Consider the following 19,756-nt stretch of genomic DNA (forward strand, 5'->3'; position numbering starts at 1 on the left):
AAGTTGGAAGACATGTCTACAAGTCTTCTATTGACATTTGCTACTATCAATAAATCTCATGGTAATTTGTGAGACTGTACCAGGAAAGAGGAAAGGAGTGAACATTTGTATCTTTTCTCTAGAACATAATGAGACATTCAGAAAATGGGAGAAAACATGAACAATAGATAAATTCATGCTGAGGATTCATGCTTTACAAATCACATCTATTTTGTCATATTTTATTATGTACATTATGTAGGTAATGTCTACTAATGAAGAATAATAATTTTTTATCATTTACTTAGATGTTCTTATTCCTCATTGAGATAATTTCTGCTTTTGTCTTGGATATCTTGCCTTGCTTCCAAACATAGCAAAGTCATTTCTAGTTTTTTGTGGAATGTAGTTATTTTTATGATTTCATTCTAGGAGTATTCATTTTATCAAAATATTTTTCAAGTGGGTTACTCATTCACATTCACATTTATGATGTTCTCAGATAAGATTACTGAACCAAAAGCCTTGGCTAATGATGTATGTATTTATCATCTTCGAATTTAGTCTGCATTCATCTATGCCAAGCAAATTTCTCTTTCACTTTTGCTCTGAATAGAAAATATTTTCATTCACGATTGTTGTTACAATGTATCCAATATCTCAAAAAATTGTTGTATTAGACATTTTCAAACTTTATAAACTTAAGAAGGTCATAATCTCAATTCTTAAGTTTAAAAAATAAATAAATGAAAATTTTAAAAAATAGAAACAAAAAAATAGCAGATGGTAGGGGAGAAACAATGGGCTATGGTTTAGTCTACTGTGCTTGAAAGCCAACTTGTAGGACCTAGAGAAAGCATTGTTATTTGAATGGATAAAGTGGTGACTACTTTCTTCTACCTCTGCCTATCACTTTGACAGTTAGATAACGTTTTTCTTCCCAAGAAGCATTGAACGCCATAGTCGCTCAAGAAATAAATGAACTACCTAACGTAAAAATATGAAGATATTTGCATTACTTTATTGTCTTTTGGGTTTTAAAATAAAATTATTATTTTATATTGTTGCAATATTTATAAAGATACACATAATACATATACATGTGTTTGCTTCTGAATGCTTGTCTATGTTTGTGTGTAAATACAACATTCGAAACTATGACCATAATAAATTCATTTAAAATGTTCTTTAATGAAGCCATAAGTCATGAATCTGGTCTCACATATTTCCATTCTGAGTCTTGTCCCCTAATTGTATAAACTGTCTTTTATACATTTCAGTTTTCCTATTATATAGGGCAATGTTATGACATCTGTTGAATGAATTCATTCGCTCTGTCATGTTTCTTATTTATTCCATATGTCTGTCATAGACAGCATATCAGATTGTAAATGTGGATGCCATATGATGCTGATATTGATTATTTGTTTGAAGCAAATATCACAAGGAATGACAGATTCTTTTCTATTCCCAGGAAATAGAGCCGCAAGTCTAGTAAACCAGAATCCGTACCAAAGTTCTTCATCAATGGGTGGAGATGTTGTCTCCACAAGGAAAACTCCTACACAGTAGAAACTTCTTTTCTGATCTAAAAATTCTAGTATTCCATTTTGGGTGTCTCACACATTCTTCTGTATAGCTATCATCAACAAGGAAATAACCATGATCTTGGGTATTCTGCAGGAGAAAGCCTTCAACAAACTCCCCAGTGATAAAAATTTTCCTAGGACAGTCATCATCTTTGTTTTGCTAGGAGATGGAAAATTAAGCAGAGGTTGAGTGAAGAGGAGGCCTTTGTACACGTGAGAGCTCATGGAGAAATAGTCTGGATTACAGCCAAACAGTACTTGATACTGTTGCTTCTGTGCTGAAGCCCAAAATGGAAAAGCTAGAAGGCTTTCTTCCTCCAACCTGAACACAATACTTGTTTACAGCATAGTATCTAGAAATACCACTGCCAAACAACACTAAATTATATCAGCACCAATGACAGTTTATATTCAGGGGAAATAATACTTGGAGACAGTACTAGCCACTCGTAGCCAAGATAAACGAACACATTTGCTGTCATGCGTACAAAGCACACATTTCTAAAGCCTCCTATGATTAGAGACATACGGACTGGTTCTTAGACTTTGCAAATCATGGGGATGAAAATTATATCCTCGGGCTAAAAGACATTTTTCAAACAGAAGCATTCAAAAATCTGTGTATTGCAGAACCTTAAAAAAAAATCCCCATTAAAAAAATTCCACAGTGTTTACCATGTGCTGAAAAGTTTGATGAGCATTCGGTGTTTTATTTATAGTCATGAGTCACCAGAGTTTTGAAATGGTTAACACTAAAAACACCTAACGTGTCCAACAGTGAGAAAGGCACTGGGGAAACCTGGTTTCCATAGAACGATGACTCACTCTATTCATCTTTTTCAAAAATATATTAACCAATAGCATTTTATAATGAATTATTTTTATATAATCCTTTCTACCTACACATACACACTAAGCTAGTGAGACTACTGTGTCTTAATATCTGTTCAGCATGAGGGAGTTTTAATGACAAGCAATAGGTAAATGTCAATATGGGTGGGAGATTATATTACTGTTATTTATTGAACTACAAAGGAAGTCATACAATTTGCCAAAATTACTTTTCAGCAAAGGAAAAGCCAAGCGTTTGGAAAGCATTTATAAGTTAATGTGATCCACGTCACACCCACAGTTTCTCTGCACCCTCAATTACTTATAAGTTTTCCATCCACCCACAGGACTCTCCTCTCGGTGACTGTGGTTAAGGGAATATCCTGAAATCCTTCTACTTTATATATACCATTTAAAAATATCTAAACTAACTAAAATAATGTGTGTATGTTTTGTTTCTTAAACCACAGAAAGATTAAAGTAGGAAAATTTTGCAGTTATTTAAAAATCAAGCAAATTGATAATATAAGTCAGTCTAAAAATGTCATGCTTAAATTATTTAATACGTTTAATAAGTGATAAGTGAACTATCATAAGTAACTATTGGTAATTACTAACCATCAAATAAATATGAATGATATGAATGATTTCTAAGTTATCATTTGTGTCTGAGCAGCAAATGTGAAAATTATATGGCTTGCAGATTTTACCCCAATGAAGAGAAGCAACTTTTTATTGTATGGTCTTTTATAATTTCCAACATTAACAGAATATACAAAATGATGTGCCTTGAAATGATACAAATATTTAAAAAGGTCCCAGAAATATGTTTGAGTGCAAGTGTAGTAGAATAAAAATAAAATAAAAAGTCAAATAAAACTCAGCTAGCGACATTCAGGCAGGAAAAAAAAAAGAAGTGCCTATGTTTATTTCTAGAGGGAAAAAAAGAAGAGGAATTAAGGCATAGCTTTTATGTTTCTTATCAGGGGCCATAGTAAACCTGGAGAGCATCTTTCTTATCAGCCCATGGTGAACAGCTTGTCAACCTCATTCAAAACCGAATGGCTTATGAAGGTTGAATTTTGTCAATTCTAGCCTTTTATTTCCTAGTTCAAGGCCAAATTATATCCTGAAGCAATCAGGATACAAAACTATGGGTCCATTCAATGCAATTTCTATTGATAAATGCATTATATATACATTTGTACACACACACACGTGTGTGTGTGTGTATACATATATATATATATATGTTATGTGTGTGTGTGTGTGTGTATCTCAATGTGCATTTATGTACCAAGGGTTGCCCTGAGACTCCTATGCAATTAATTCACTGATAAAATACTGTTGTGGAAAATTGAAATGGAATGTTCCCTATCAATTACTGAGAGCTGGATCTGTTCACTCAGTTGCTATTCCCGCCGTGCGGTCTGCAAGCCAACCTCTACTGATTGTCTCCCTCTTAGCTGCCCTCTCCATGCGTTCCCCTAGGTGGTAGTTACCACACCTGGCACACACACGCACACGCGCACACACACCCACACACACACACACACGCGCACACACACACACACACACACACACACACACACACACATTCTCACTTCACGCGGGCAACAGAACCAGATCCGCACGCTCCAACTGCCACTCATCCATTTCTTTCACACACTGTCCTCTTTAGCTCACTACAATCAAAGTTCCAGAAACTTGTAATTGAGCAATTAGATCTATATGTTCAATTCTCAATGCACAATTCATCCACACAATAAATTCGCTGCTAATTGATAGAGATATAAACCACCCACCTAGACCAGGTAAAATCTATCTAGTTCACCTAAATCTGAACCACCCTCCTCCAGAGACTCCATCTGGATCCCCTCATTTTTTCTCTCTCCTGTCTTACAAAAACTTTGTCCCCACCCCACTCTCTACAGTCCAGTCATGTATTGCAGTGAAATCAAAATATATATCACCCTTTCTGTTTAATTAAAAAAAACTTTTCTGTCAAATTTAACCTGTGCACAAGTATTACCACTTGAAAATTATCTAAATGACTATGTTTTCTCAAAGTTTATTAGCTTGGGTTAGCTATGATACTAAATTAGTCTTCAACTCCATCAGAAATCTGAGAACAACTAATATTACCTGAAATTATGAGAAGCAAAAAACATAGCTTGTAAAACATAACCAATTGAAAGAGACTGCTGATCACCTGGACAGTTCCTCATTTCTCAACACATTGGAGCATCAATCGTCAGTCTTCTGACCCAGGATCATCTGATAGACTTTTGTAATGCAGAATTTTGAAAGGCTGATAATTCTGGCTTGGCAAACATTATCAGTCCACTATGCTGCATAATGTGTCTCTTTATGGACAGTATTTGCTTGTAGATAAATTGAGGCAATTCTTGTCCAATGGCTATCTTACCACAATGGGAGCAACTCCATCGATGCTCAATTACTTCTTAGAATCCAAGAAGGGGTCCTGTCAAGAGCACACATGTCTCTAGTCAAATGATCTTTAATAAAGGAATATCCATAAATGTCATATCCTGTGGAGTTCTGATGCCTTTGAAGACCATCTATCAATGCAAAGTGTTTCTGAACTGTTAGGCCTTGACTAGTCTCGGTCATTTCTAATTGAACTATCTCAAAAAACACCATTTTAATTACTCAGAACCATGAATCTGGCTCTTTAGCTTGTACTGCTAATCATTTAAAAACAGTTTATAATCACAGTTATAGGACTGGGTCTAAGCCATGTACTTTAAAAAATTTTGCAACAAATAAATTCTATACCAAAGATGGGACCTTAGCTGAGATACCAAATGAGATTATGGCTATACAAATCAATCTAGCTAATTCCTCCCTTTTCGATTATGACCATTTCCAAATTCCTCAAGAAAACAACCTTAAAATAACCACCTTCAGCTCCCCAAAGTCCAGGGAATTTAGGCAACAACTCTTCAATAGCTTTTTCAAGCTGTATGGGGGTATTGAGATATCATGGGGGGTATAGGGAAAATGGGGGGGTTGTTTGGCCTTAAGAAGGCCACCTAAAGATTGTTGTGACCTCTGTTGTCTGCCTTGACTGGATCTGGCTGAAAGTCCCTGAGATCAGGAATCCAAGCAGGCCAGTTCAGCATTCTGATGATGAGCTTCACCAAAGCTGCACATTCTGCAATGTATAAATCTCAAAACAAAATTTTAGCATCATCCAGATAATCTTTTGATTGATTCTCTTGAAACTATATTTTTTAGGCGGTCTCCCTCTTCAAATCTGATCCATATAACTCTGGAAGGTGTTCAGAACCTAATCACTCATTTCAAAAACGCAAAGGAAAAACCTTTCTCCCAAAAAACCACGTTCTTTAGTCTGTAGACAGAAAAGCTTGTCTCTTGTACTCTCTCCCAGATGAATACTATAACAAGACATAAAAATCACACCCATCATGAAAATAAAAACAATTTTAAAAAGAGAAGTAAGATGAACAATAGTGTATGAGCCTGTTTAGGCTTTTCTAATCTGTCATATCTGGAAATTAACCCAAAATTCCTATGGACCTCATGTTAAGAGGACCTGAGTTTCCTGTTGTGGTAGATATCAAAAATAACTGCAAACCCTCACTAGCCTGCATCATCGAGCCATATGGTCTTTAGCAGAGTAGTTCATAAAACAAATTAAATATTTTCTGTCAATTCCAATACCAATAAGAAGTCAACAACTTTTCAAACCAGGACTCTAGCTCAAAATACATTGATCTGTTAAGCTCACTACTTGGAGCATCAGATTTTTATTTATTAATAACTTCCGTAATATATATCTGTATTCACTCTGCCTGGAGTACAGACTTCTATTTTAATAACCTTATTAACTTGTAAATATCACTATTCTACTTGGCATTAGTGACCAATTTTCCCTAATTTAGTTCCGAACCATGGGTGAAAATTCTCAAGTGATTCTGGTAAACTCTGTACTCTCTTTTAGCTATGAAAACAAATTTAATATTCAACATATAATGTTTTAAACTCTAGTTTTATGGACAAGAGAAATATCCACGCAATGATTTTGCATTTCACCAAGGAGAAACCTACATTCTGACCTGAGATAGCCTTTATAATCTTTCTGTGAGTTATCTGCTAAAAGATGATAATTTATTAGATGATTTTTTTTAGAAAGAACAAAATTAGATTTCTTTCTTTTTGCAAATCTCTATATTTTGTTAAAATATTCTGATCAATTGACTAAATATGTTAGACGAAAGAGAAGTATACTTTTCATTTGTCTTGTAGTTTTTAATTAGGTACAAGTTTAACATATCTACAAACATCTGTTTTACCCCCAGAAAGTTATAATAATGAGACCTCTAGATGAACACATTAAAATTGGGAAAACTGGTATCCGCATTGTGATTTTATCATGTCCTAAGTATGAGCATGAAGTTTACTTATAATAGCAAATTTCTATTTGACAGTAAACAAGGAAATAGTAAAATTACGATCTACAACATGATAAAATTAGAAGTACTACCCTGACATCTTTGGGTATGCAGCACACACAGTTTCATCCAATTGGGAGAACTGGGTGTCAGATGGATTGAATGTCCATCTGAGCAGGTAGTCACTGCCGTTCTCCCAGACCCAAGCTAGAGAGCAAGTGTTATATTACACTGAGTTCAGGCAAAGCACTCAAATGACTAGAATTAAATAAGATAATGGTTTTAAGGAGGATAAAGAAAGGACAAAATAAGTCAATACCATGTGAATTAAATCTAAGAACCAATGGAATATAGCTTTACAAAAAAGAAGGTAGGGCCAAGCCTCAGTGGAAACAAGCTCAGAAATGTGGAAGGAACCGTAAACATTCCACTTTGATTATACTCATTCATGGCAAGACAATCATAAAACCTGTTTAGTTCCATTGGTGCACTAAGACTTTCGGTGTGAGCTCAAAACCATTCTCTTTGATCTCTGTTCTGATCTTGCAGTTCTCGCTCGAATGCTCAGATGAATTAAGTTATGCATATTATGCCTGGAAATTTTACATGGGTTTCCAGGATATTCTTTCCTCTTTATAGTTAAGGCAAACATGTTACTGTCTAAATAGTGTGTGTGGACTATGTGACCATTACAAAATAATTGTTATAGTATTTTAGTAGTTTTTCTTTTAATAGTTGAAGGCATAAGTATTAAAGAAAACCTCAATATGATAGGATGTATCACTAACAAGATTGAAAATTGCATTCATAAAATTGTATGTACCATTAATGGGATTGTCCTGCATGGTCAGGCACTGACTTCCATGTTTCTAGGTATGAAACAGTTCTGTGTCCAATGCTCATAAGAAACAGTACCCATACCTTACAAATGGGCCCTATATATAATGGTTTCTACCACAAAGAGAAAGTATGTGCTTCTTCCTAGAGTTTCTTAACAACCCAGTATTTATGGATTGTTTTCTTTTTTATTCTATTTTCTTTTTTTTCTTTTACTTTTTCAAATTTTTTATTAGATATATTTCTTTACTTACATTTCAAATGTTATTCCCCTTCCCGGTTTCCTGTCCATAAGTCCCCACTCCTCCACTCCCCCTCCCCCGTAGGGGTATTTTCCCACTTATCCATCCCCTTACCACACCCCTAGACATTCCCCTGCACTGGGGGTCCAACCTTGACAGGACCAAGGGCTTCCCCTTCCACTGGTGCCCCAACAAGGCTATTCACTGCTACATATGCAGTTGGAGCCCTGGGTCAGTCCATGTATAGTCTTTAGGTAGTGGTTTAGTCCCTGGAAGCTCTGGTTGGTTGTCATTGTTGTTTTTATGGGATTGCAAGCTCCTTTATGATTTTTTTTTCTTTTTTTTCTTTTTTTCTTTTTTTTTTCGGAGCTTGAAACTGAACCCAGGGCCTTGCCCTTGCTAGGCAAGCGCTCTACCAGTGAGCCAAATCCTCAACCTCCTTTATGAATTTTAGTGTTCTTAGGAGTTTTACAGATTGAGCTTGACCCCAGAGTCAAATCTCTTTAGATTTAGAGTATAGAATCCCTACTATTACTCAGTATTATCCTACAGTTAAGTTATGAGTATGTTTACCTTGGCTTATCATTGAAAGTTTTTACAATTTAAGATAGCTTACACGCAGTTAATTTATTTCAAAAAGTAGTATTTATAAGTATTGACTTAAAAGGAAAACTAAAATGTTAAAGTAAATTCCTAAAATAATGTTAAAACCAAAATATATTGGATGTTGCGAATTAAACTATCTGTGAGAGGGTTCTTTTATATATGTTAGGTGCTAATGTTGCTTTAAGAGTTCTTTATAAAATTAATTTATTTATTCACTTTATATCCCAGTACCCCTTCATGCAAATCTTCCCCCATTCTCCCTCCCTTTATCTTCTTAGACGGGTGAGGCCCCCTGCACCCCTTGTACATCAGGTATAGGGATTGCAGGGGCAAGAGCACAGAAAACATCTTCAAGAGATCTTTATCTTTTTTATTTTTTTTTTTCGGAGCTGGGCACCGAACCCAGGGCCTTGTGCTTGCTAGGCAAGTGCTCTACCACTAAGCTAAATCCCCAACCCCTCTTTATCTTTTAAAATCTTGTGTGTCCAACTAGTGTTTCCTCTTATCTGTTGAAAGTGGAGAACTTCCAAATTGCACATTATCATAATCATAATTGAAGTCTGTCAGTGTTTATTCAAAGGGAAATATATACATAGCAAACAAAAGCCACTGAATTATATAGGACAGATGAAATCAGGAAATGACCCCTGCATGTGCAGCTCTGAATTTTACCAAAACTTCACAAATATAACCCAAACCTTTTTTTTATTTGAAAAGTACCGGTCTATCAAAATACGGGTTATGGAGACCCTGAGGGGATCTGGACCACTTTTTTCGCAATCACCCTGAATAAATTATCAAACACAGTAGACATTTAGAGGAGCACCAATAAATATCTCATGAATCTCTTGAGCATCATTCTGATTTCTGAGTTTGATAAGGATTGCTTGGTTCAGCTTGTGAATGGTCTGGTCACTATAGAGAGAAATCAGTGTAGGTTTTATGGTACCTATGAGCTTTCATGCTATGTTCTGAAATTAGCATAAAATGTTGAATTAACGGCAGTATAATCAATGGAATAACTTAACTAGACTGCTCTGAATGTATACTTTATCTCTTCCAGAGGGCTCTTTTAGACCAATGTTACCCAGAAATTTAATGTTAAATGTGTCTAGTCTTTTGCAAGAAGTTTTATACTTTTATAAAAGGATATAACTCTGGAATGGTGGGATAAATGTAAAAGTACTCATATTCAATTATATTTGGTAAAAACACAGAAAAATCCATGAGTATTTGTTCCTGTCTTTCCAAAGTCAAATGTCTTCAGAATCTGGGACTTTGGATGCTTTTAAGAGAGGACATGATTAGAAATTATGACTGTATCCATTCACCGTACACAGGGAGCCCCGATTCAGACCTATTCAGGCATTAGAAAGTAATAGGATAAACCATCAAAACTTTGTATGAATTTTTATCCCCACTTTCTCTGACCCACTGGGTGCCTGATTATAAGAAGTTTATGCAGTGCAGGTAGTAGTTGAACAGTAAAATATAATTACACATGCTGCTAAGGGGCAATCTGTTGGTCACCTCCACTCAATTCCTAATTCAACAACTGAGAGTCAAAATGCATTTCGATATCATCATGGAGGTTGCTTTTAATTACTTTGATGAGAAAAGTGCTTATTTCGTCATCATGTTAAAACTCTCTATTAACAGTGACAGGAAGAACTGAGTTAATGATGATATTAACTGAAGAAATGATGTCGGATATATCCAATTTTAAACACTTTAGATGCTTTAGTACATACCAAGCTCTCTCCACTTCTCAGGACTATTTTAGTAATAAGGGCAAACCCTAGAGATGCATGTGGATGGGATGGCAAGCCAGGTAGAAGCGGATGCCAGGAAACCTTCACAGTTACACTAAAGATATACAGGTTCTGTTCCCAGGAACTTCAGCACTACGGATCTGATTCTCTTCGCCTCTGTGGACTCTGAACTCAAGTTAAAGTGCACAAACCCATACTCACACATACACATATATACATAACATAAAAGAACAAAACAAAGAGTTGAAAGGGCTTTCAACCTTATAAGAACAACAATGCCAACCAACCAGAGCTTTCAGCACTAAACCACTACCCAAAGTGTACACATGGACTGACCCAGGGCTCCAACTGCATATGTAGCAGAGAATAGCCCTGTTGGGGCACCAGCAGAAGGGGAAGCCCTTGGTCCTGTCGAGGTTGGACCCCCAGTGCAGGGGAATGTCTGGGGTTGCAGTAAGGAGGTAGATAAGGGGGGAAATACCCGTATGTGGGAGGGGGAGGAGATAGGGAGCTTATGGGCAGGAAACCCGGAAAAGGAATAACATTTGAAATGTAAATAAATATATCTAATAAAAGTGATAAAAAAGAACAAAAAAATTTAAAATAAATTCTGAAGAGTTAATCATTTAACCACATTCCCCCCTGCCAGCTATTTCAATGATTCTAAAATACCGTTGACCCTGTTACATAAATTAAACATTTTATTTTTATTTTTGCTTTTCTAGGTTAACCCAATGTGTCTTTTGAGGATAAAATTTCAGGCCATTACACAATACCACTGTTTATAGTCACCAAATCTCTGGCTTTTGCAAAATATTTTCAAGACGTAGGGCAACTGACAATATTTTTATAGATCTTTTTTACTCACTGTTTCTTGCTATTGCACTCTTTTCAACTCAAAAATCTTTCTCTTAAGAAGAATGTCAGGCCTCGGGATCTGGCTTATTTTACCTTTAATGTCAAATTCATTTAAAATTTTCTCTGAGAGCTACTCTTTTAAAATAATTCAAATGTATATTCCCTGCCAATGCAAAAAGGACAATCATTCTACTTTAACATTCAAGCATTTTTATTATTATTATTATTTTAAAAGAGGTCCATTTTGGTTTCTCCAGTGCCTTTGGCCTTGAAAACTGTTGGTATGAAACAGACCTCATTTATATTGCCTTTCTTAGACTTGAATACCAACAATTTTTATGGGAAATCGTATCTGTTTTAGATAAGATTTAAAGGAAAGAAAAATGTTACCAAATCCTCTGTGGGAATTTTCCAGATGGCAAAACAGAACAACATGCAAATTCTTCCTTCATATGTATCCCTCTATGCTGTTTCCTGAGAAAATCAAGTACTGTAGAAACTGAGAAAAGGACTCTCTGACTCTATGTCTGTCCTAGGGGCTAAACTGAAACTGGGTAGTGTTAAAAGCCAGGTGACAGAAGTTAACTGAACTGGCTTACTCCATACTTGGCCTCAGTGCCTGAGCCTCACCTAACCTACCACACTCCTATAGCCTAAATTTAGTCTAAGCTCTCCATTCACTGCAGTTATTCTTATTTTTGTTGTTGTTGTTGTTTTTATTTTCTGAAGCAGGATTTGTCTATGTAGCCATGACTGTCCTGGAGCTTGCTACGTAGAGCATGTGGGGCTCAAACTTAGAGATCCTCAGGTCTCTGACTCCTGAGTACTGTGGCTAAAGGCGTGTGCCAACATTACCAGAACTTTTTCTCGATTCCTTTCATTCACTACTCTCAAAGTCTTCATAATTAATATCTCTTTATTTCCCCACAAATTATTATATGTTGTGATTTAAAATCACCTAATTCCTATTCTGAATTATCTTGACTTTGGAGTTTCTTAGCTAAGTATTACTTTCAAATTCAGAACTGTATCACATATATCTAGATGGTCATTGTGCATTCTGTAGGAAAGTATCACCTATTTCTGAAGGTGTGAGACATTAACGATAAGTAGCAAAAAAATACCTAGTGATTTGAAATAAAAGAGGAAAGGGCAAGGGGAGATGATAGATGCTCTCAGAACTTTTAGCAATTTTGGGAAATTTGGGGAAAACTTTTTTCAGACAAAATGGAGCCAAAGCAGAGATGACCTCACAGAGACCACAGAGGCTGTGATAGCACGAGCAAGACCAATAGGAGCTCAAGCCAGATAAATCCAGCACAGAGGAGGGAAAGTGGGTACAAAGTCTCACTTCTAACCAAAATGCATTTGAAAATGATAGCTTCCGAGAAAGGGAACGTTTTTCTTTAAGAGATTGATACTGTGTGTCTAAAACAACCCTCTAGGGCAAGTCGCAACTTTTAAGGAATAGTTGGTCAATGCAAATTAGACTCCATGTTTTTTAGAGGATATTGCTGCTGCTGCTGCTGCTGCTGCTGCTGCTGCTGTTGATGATGATGATGATGAAGGTGAAGAAGAAGATGATGATGATAATGATGTCATAACTTCCTTCTTTTTTATTTTAAAGGGGAAAAAATATGGTTTGGTGGCGAGGGTGTAATCTGGGAGGAGCATGACTGGGGCAGATGGAAAAGAATATGATGAAAATATGCAAATGAAGAAAAATGGAAAGATTTACTATTTCATCATAAATCTCAAGCAATGAAATTTGAGCGTGATTTTACAATTAGCAATAAAGGAATGGAATAAAGTCACAACGTTGCCAACGTTTAATTCAATGTGTTGCTAGGTGGGTTTAATGAAGCACTGTAAACGAAAGTACTCCAATACTACTCCAATTGTAAAATTTCACATAACTAGATAGGATATTTATTCCCCTTTTAAATGGAATGATGTAATTCTGTGAAAAGCAGTGAGGTTTTCTCTTTAACACAGACTGTAGTTTTAGAGATGTTCATCGTTCATTTATTTAAAAATTCACAGAAAAGATGAAAAAGAGTGTTACACAATATCATGCTGTAGAGATGAGATATTTTAGCAATTATCAAGTCTGGCTCATATCCCACATTTATACTTCCCAAAGGAGTGATTACAGGGAAACAAATTCTTCCCTCCAGAACTTGGTATTTGCAGATATCAATGCTATTTTCATTAAAGAAACAGAGAAAAATATAAATAACACTTACATTTTATAACATATAAGTAATAAACAGTAAGTGGTTTAGTCTGTAAAGTTTAGAGTTATGGTCTGCCTAATAAATATTATGATTTTCTCAGTTTTAATCAATTTATTTCATCACAATAGGACAGGGATCCAGATACTGGCACAAACCCTTTTCAACAATTATGATTGTCATTTGAACACAGCATTTTAAGAATTTTACTTTTTTTGAGTTGAAAGAACAGATTATTCAGTTTATTTCTGTAATGTTCATATTTTATTTGATTTTTTCAGATTTTATTTTAACTTTTACTTAGGTTTATTTTATTTTTAGTCTGATCACACCCCCTCCATAAAGCTTAGGCAATGAACAACAGTTCTTAGAAATAGCTAGTTGTCACGTGGTTACCACTCCATTATCATTAACTGCTACTTAGGGTGACAATATTCACATTGTTAATTACGTCTCCCTTAAAGCACATATCAGCCTTCATTCTCAACCAAAGTCTCTGTAGTTGAAGAATACATGAAGACAGAACCACAGAAGTTGCTGAAGTGCGGGGAGGCGAGCACATGTGTGACACACACTAGCAAATGTGCGGCGGTGAGTAAGCATTTGAAATAGAATTGTCCTTTTGTTCAACCGCATTCAAACTGAGAGTCCAACTTGTTCCTTTTTATTTCTGCAGTACAATTTGATGGAAATGAGTCAGGGTGCTATAACGATCATTCAAAAGAGACTCGAGCATGCTGATGTCATCCTTTATTTAAATCCTAGTTTTCTTTTATGAGCATCTGCCCACTGACGTTACTCACCAAGTATAGAATAAGAGAATAATGAGGTCTTTTGGAAAGAGACACCAGCCATATACTGGGAAATAACGATAACATCTTAGGAAAAGAATAACAAGTGCTACTGCCTAGTATTCCACAAATACAAAATAGACGCGTTTTAAGCATCATTTATCCTCGCCAAATAATTGTAAGAACATCATCCGTTCAGCTGCTCCAATTTAATAAATTTATGCTAAGTTCCTGGACCTGTGTCTAGGTGGTAGGAAAAACATAATTTCTTTTAGCTCCTTCAGTATATAATCAATGGACACAATACCCATTTTTTTCTATATGATTCTTTAGAGTAATGTGGAAGAAATAATCAGGAAGCAGCACTAATAAGTCCTGTGATTGATGCGCTGTATCTGTTTGTGGAATACAATTCATTCTTCAGGATTTAGGAGAAGGGTAAACTCTGACCCAGGAGTGTGGTAACGCCCCTCTGTAGCTGCCACACTGCAAAGCATAGCCGGAAAATGAATTTTCGCTGAGCCTGGAAGAAACCTTTACATTACAATAGTATGTAGTATTCCAGAAGAGGTAGGAACAATCGGGAGTGGAGGAAGTATTTTTAAAAAGGCATTAAAGTCCATGGAAAGAAATATAAAAATGCCGCCGGGTGGTTAGAATATGATCAGTGGGCATACAGTGTGAAAAAATCAGAGAAGCTGAGCTAGAACTAATGAGAGAGGCAACACTGCTGTTTCTTTAAGACCACAGAGACAAACAGTGAGAAACTGCCAATGATTAGAAGCAAGGATATACACTGACTTTGAGAAACTCCACTCTGGAATCTGTAGTACTTGAAATAGCGTGTAATTGGAATATATGCACATATGCACAAGTCAGAAAACCATTATACATCTGCTTTCTCTACCTAAAACAGTGTGTTTTATGAAAAGTTCTCATTACTGTAGATTTTAGTCTATTTTCAGTTGAAGTTTTTTTCTACTTGAATATCATCTTTTAAAAGAAATAGCACACGAGGTCACATAATTTTTTTTTGTTTTTGCGATATATTTTATGTAAATACCTGATATTTTTACTTAGGCTACAGTAAATAGCAAGGGATTAAGAGATGAACATAATGCAGAAATTGTCTCACTACTGAACTCCGACAAAGGAGCCCATGATCATAAAGATATTATTAAATAAATTTCAACACAGTTAGAGATGGGTTAATTTGTTACTAGAGAACAAATCAAAATAATACCGCACACGCTCTCCAGTTCCCTTCTACAAATAACTGGTTGACAGGAAAGACCAATGAATGGGCTAGTCTTGAAGCCATATGACAATGGTGTTAACTATCCAGAAAGTAGGCAAGTTATCACAAAATTCAGGCAAAACATGCTTGTTGCCTTGGGAACATCCTGACAGTAAGGCCAGATCCTTAAACCACAGGAATATGTATGGAAGAACTTGATTTGTTCTAGACAAGAAGCAGTATAAAGGGAAATACTGACCCATGCCTGGATTTCTCCTTTTCAACTATTTTTGAGGGTTGGGGGTTGACATCGATTTATTTGTTTATTTATTTATTTATTGCTTTTGTATTTTTCAACCTTTTTTTTTTGAGAAAAGCATGTTGAAATGTATTAGAATCAACCTGTACAAAAAAGAGTTAAAATGTAACCTGAAACTGTTCAAGTTCAGAAAGTCTAGTCAAGTCCTTTTCTCTGGCCAGGAGTGGAGTATGATGTCATCAGAGGGTTCTGGGTTGCCAGCCAAGGAGGGGTGGGAAGGAAGGAGAAAGAAGCAGCAATGGTCCTTCACCAATCTGAGGGGCTTCGGCACCACCACTCCTACCCCAGGGGCAGCCAGGAGGCATGAAAGATCTTGGGTGAGCAAATGTTGGCCGACAATCCCAGGGAGCAGCTGGGCATAAATGCCAAATCAAGGCTGAGCAGCCAGAGGCAGCAGGAAGAGAAGCCAGCAGAGGACACCAAGCTAGGAGAAATGCCTTCAGCCGCCCACAGACCCAAGCACCCCTCACTGTTATCAGACTTTTATTACTCTTTTATTGTATTTTTAAATTTACATTTTAAATGTTATCCCCCATCCCAGTTTCCCTCCAAAAACCAGATAGTCCAACCCACCCACCCACACCTCCCTCACCTGCCTACTCCCTCCTACCTCCCCATACTGACATTCCCCTACACTGGGGCATGGATCCTTGACAGGACCAAGGGCCTATTCTTCTATTGACGCCTGACAAGGCCATCCTCTGCTACATATGCTGGTAGATCCCTGTGTTCTCTTGGGATGACGGTCCCTGGGAGTTCTGTGGGTTCTAGTTGTTGATATTGTTGTTCTTTTTTAATTGATTTCTGTCCCTACCCAATATATACAATACATTTTACATTCCTGGTAGGTCTTCTCTCCATAGTTAAGCATCTTTGGAAATTTTTGCTTGCCCCCACTCCCTCCACACACACACAAACAAAGAAGGTACCTCACCAGACTTCCAGGTAATTTTTAAATCCTCAAAAATAGAAGATGATGATTACGTGTGCTAGACGTTAATATCAGAGTTTTTCTCTTAAGCAAAATGTAATCAAAAGTAAAAATAACCCACAACTTACAGAAATCAAGAAGTCTGGGTAAGCTTTTGCTCAGTAAGTTGACAAGACGATAAAGTGAGGAATCTATATTTCAAAGCCTAACATTTTTTAAATTCCAACGTAAATTAACAGTAAATACTGGGAGAATTAAGTGGCATAATCTGATGTAAGCAGTCCATAGACCATATGTACCTAAATGTCTGCATCTATCTATCAAACAATTGTAATTGATGCCAATAAAAATTGTGTATGTACTATATTACCTGAAATAGAATATGATGAGAACTCCAAAACTAATAATGTGAAGTAACAAAAACATAATAAAATTAAACAGTGAAAGATTTGCAGATGCCTCTAAAATGGGATGCAACTGACAAATAACCCCTGACAAGGCATTCTGTGCTAAAAGTGATCGAAGAAATTGAAATCAGTGCAATAGTAAGAAGCCAAAACAAACCTTCTAGACTTCTCAGTATTGACAAGAAATGTATAAAAAATTGACAGTGCACTGTACACTGAAGATCTGAAGCAGGAAGATCTTGAGTTCAAAAGACCAGACTTGGCTACGTAGTAAGCTTCAGGCGGACCTCTACTGTGAAGAGAAATGTTGTTTAGAAAAAAAAAAAAACAGAAAAAAAAATCCCAAAGAAGATGCAAATTTTTAGAGATATGCCAAACTACATGACCATTTGGGAAAATGGTGTGGTTGGGTTTTTTTGGTTTTTTGTTTTTTTTTTTTTTTTAGAGAATTATGTTTAAAAGTTGTATATTAGAAACAGGAACCATCCAACAGGATCTGAAAAAACCTGTATATGCTTGTATAATAATGTGAATACAAAAAATTGTGTGTGTGTGTGTTTTCATAATAGTAATGGGGATTCATCAGTCCCTATCATCAACTTGTTGAGGTGTGAAACCGAGCAACAAGAAAACAAATCTGTAAGATCTGTAATAGATTTATCTGAACTAGGTTAGATGAAGTGAGAAGGCCCAACTTAACTGTGGGTAATACAGCTCCATAGACTGAGGCATGGACGGAATGAGGAGGACAAAATGACTACAATTGTCCCTTAATATCCACTTCCTAACTCAGGAGTTTTTGTTGTTTGATTTTTTGGGTTATTTTCTTTTTTTCTTTTTGGTTCTGTTAATTACAGCAAGAGAAGAGTAAGTTAATACAGTCACATTCTTACAAGTTCAAAATTATACTAATGAAAACAAGTCAGCCCTTTCCAGATACTGGCATTATAAAGAAAGTTGACAGTCAGGAAGCTCAAGGGATTTTGTTGGGTTGAGAAAAATAATCTATATTTTAATTGTGGTGGTATGATTGTATTTATATATACTTTCAAAAAGGTAATATGAGTCAATTTAAATGATACACTGATAAATCTGTTAGATGAATTACACCTCTTAATCCTCTCACACTTGTGTTGAAATATAACCACCAGAGCCTCAGGATGTGACTTTACCACATCTTAAAGTGAGGTCACCAGTATGAGTCCAGTGCTGGAGGACTCATATTTCTTCGATATGGGACATCTATATATAAAGAAAATAGTGGATAGAAAATGATATTAGGATATTAGGAAGAACACTAAATGCACAGTCATAGACAATAATTTAAGATAGTATTTTTTGTCTTAGTTCTCAGAAGATTAACTCTCTCATGACTTAATTTTGACTACTATATTCTAAAATAATGAAATGGCAAAGTTCTTGTGTTTGGGCCATGTAGTGTTACCATATCTCTAAGAAACTAGTATATCTGACCTGAAAAAAATTCTTTAGAAAATTTAATGTCACAAATGAAAAATAAAAACTATCTCTATTATACTACATACAGTTTCTCTATCGATGGTACAAAGATTCATCTGTAAGTATTCATTCATTCAAATGGAACAAAAGCTATGTATTCTGTATCTTTTTCTATATTTGTTTTTAGTTTAAATATATTTACATAGATTATTACCATAGTGTTTCTTAAGGCAGTTCTCCATGTAAAACTTTGTTTTCATTCTTGTTTTTTGTTTTTTTTGTTTTGTTTTTGTTTTTGTTTTGTTTCCCTCTTCCAATGATTTATACTTGAGTCTCCTCTAAGTATTTAAAGTCCTGCTTCAATCATTTATGTTCTGAAGCTATATATTATGATGATATTTAGATTTTTTTTTACTACATATATTTCTTCACTTACATTTCAAATGTTATTCCCTTTCCCGGTTTTCTGTCCATAAGCCCCCTATCCTCTCCCCCTCCCCATACAGGTATTCCCCCCATTCATCCTCCTTACTGCCCTCCCCCCATATTCCCCAGCACTGAGGGTCCAACCTGGGCAGGACCAAGGGCTTCCCCTTCCATTGGTGCCCCAACAAGGCTATTCTCTGCTACATAGGCAGTTGGAACCCTGGGTCAGTCCATGTATAGACTTTAGGTAGTGGTTTAGTCCCTGGGAGCTCTGGTTGGTTGGCATTGTTTTTCATATGGGGTTGCAAGCTTCTTCAACTCTTTCAATACTTCCTCTGATTCCCCCCAAGGGGGTTCTATTCTCAGTTCGGTGATTTGCTGCTAGCATTGACCTCAGTATTGGGCATGCTCTGGATGTGTCTCTCAGGAGAGATCTGTATCCGGTCCCTTTCAGCAGGAACTTTTTAGATTCCTCAATCTTGTCTAGTTTTGGTGACTGTATATATATGGGCCACAGGTGGGGCAGGCTCTAAATGGCCATTCCTTGAGTCACTGCTCTAAACTTTGCTTTCATATCCCCTCTTAAGGATATTTTTCCCCTTTTAAGAAAGAGTGGGAGCATCCGCATTTTGGTCATCCTTCTTCTTGAGTTTCCATTGGTCTGTGGATTGCATCTTGGAATATTCGAGATTTTGGGCCAATGTCCACTTATCAATAAGTGCATACCAAGTGTGTTTTGGGTTACCTCACTCAGGATGATATTTTCTAGTTCATTCCATTTGCCTATGAATTTCATGAAG

The sequence above is a fragment of the Rattus norvegicus genome, chromosome 1, assembly GCF_036323735.1.
Source record: "Rattus norvegicus strain BN/NHsdMcwi chromosome 1, GRCr8, whole genome shotgun sequence".
Taxonomy (NCBI): Eukaryota; Metazoa; Chordata; class Mammalia; order Rodentia; family Muridae; genus Rattus; species Rattus norvegicus.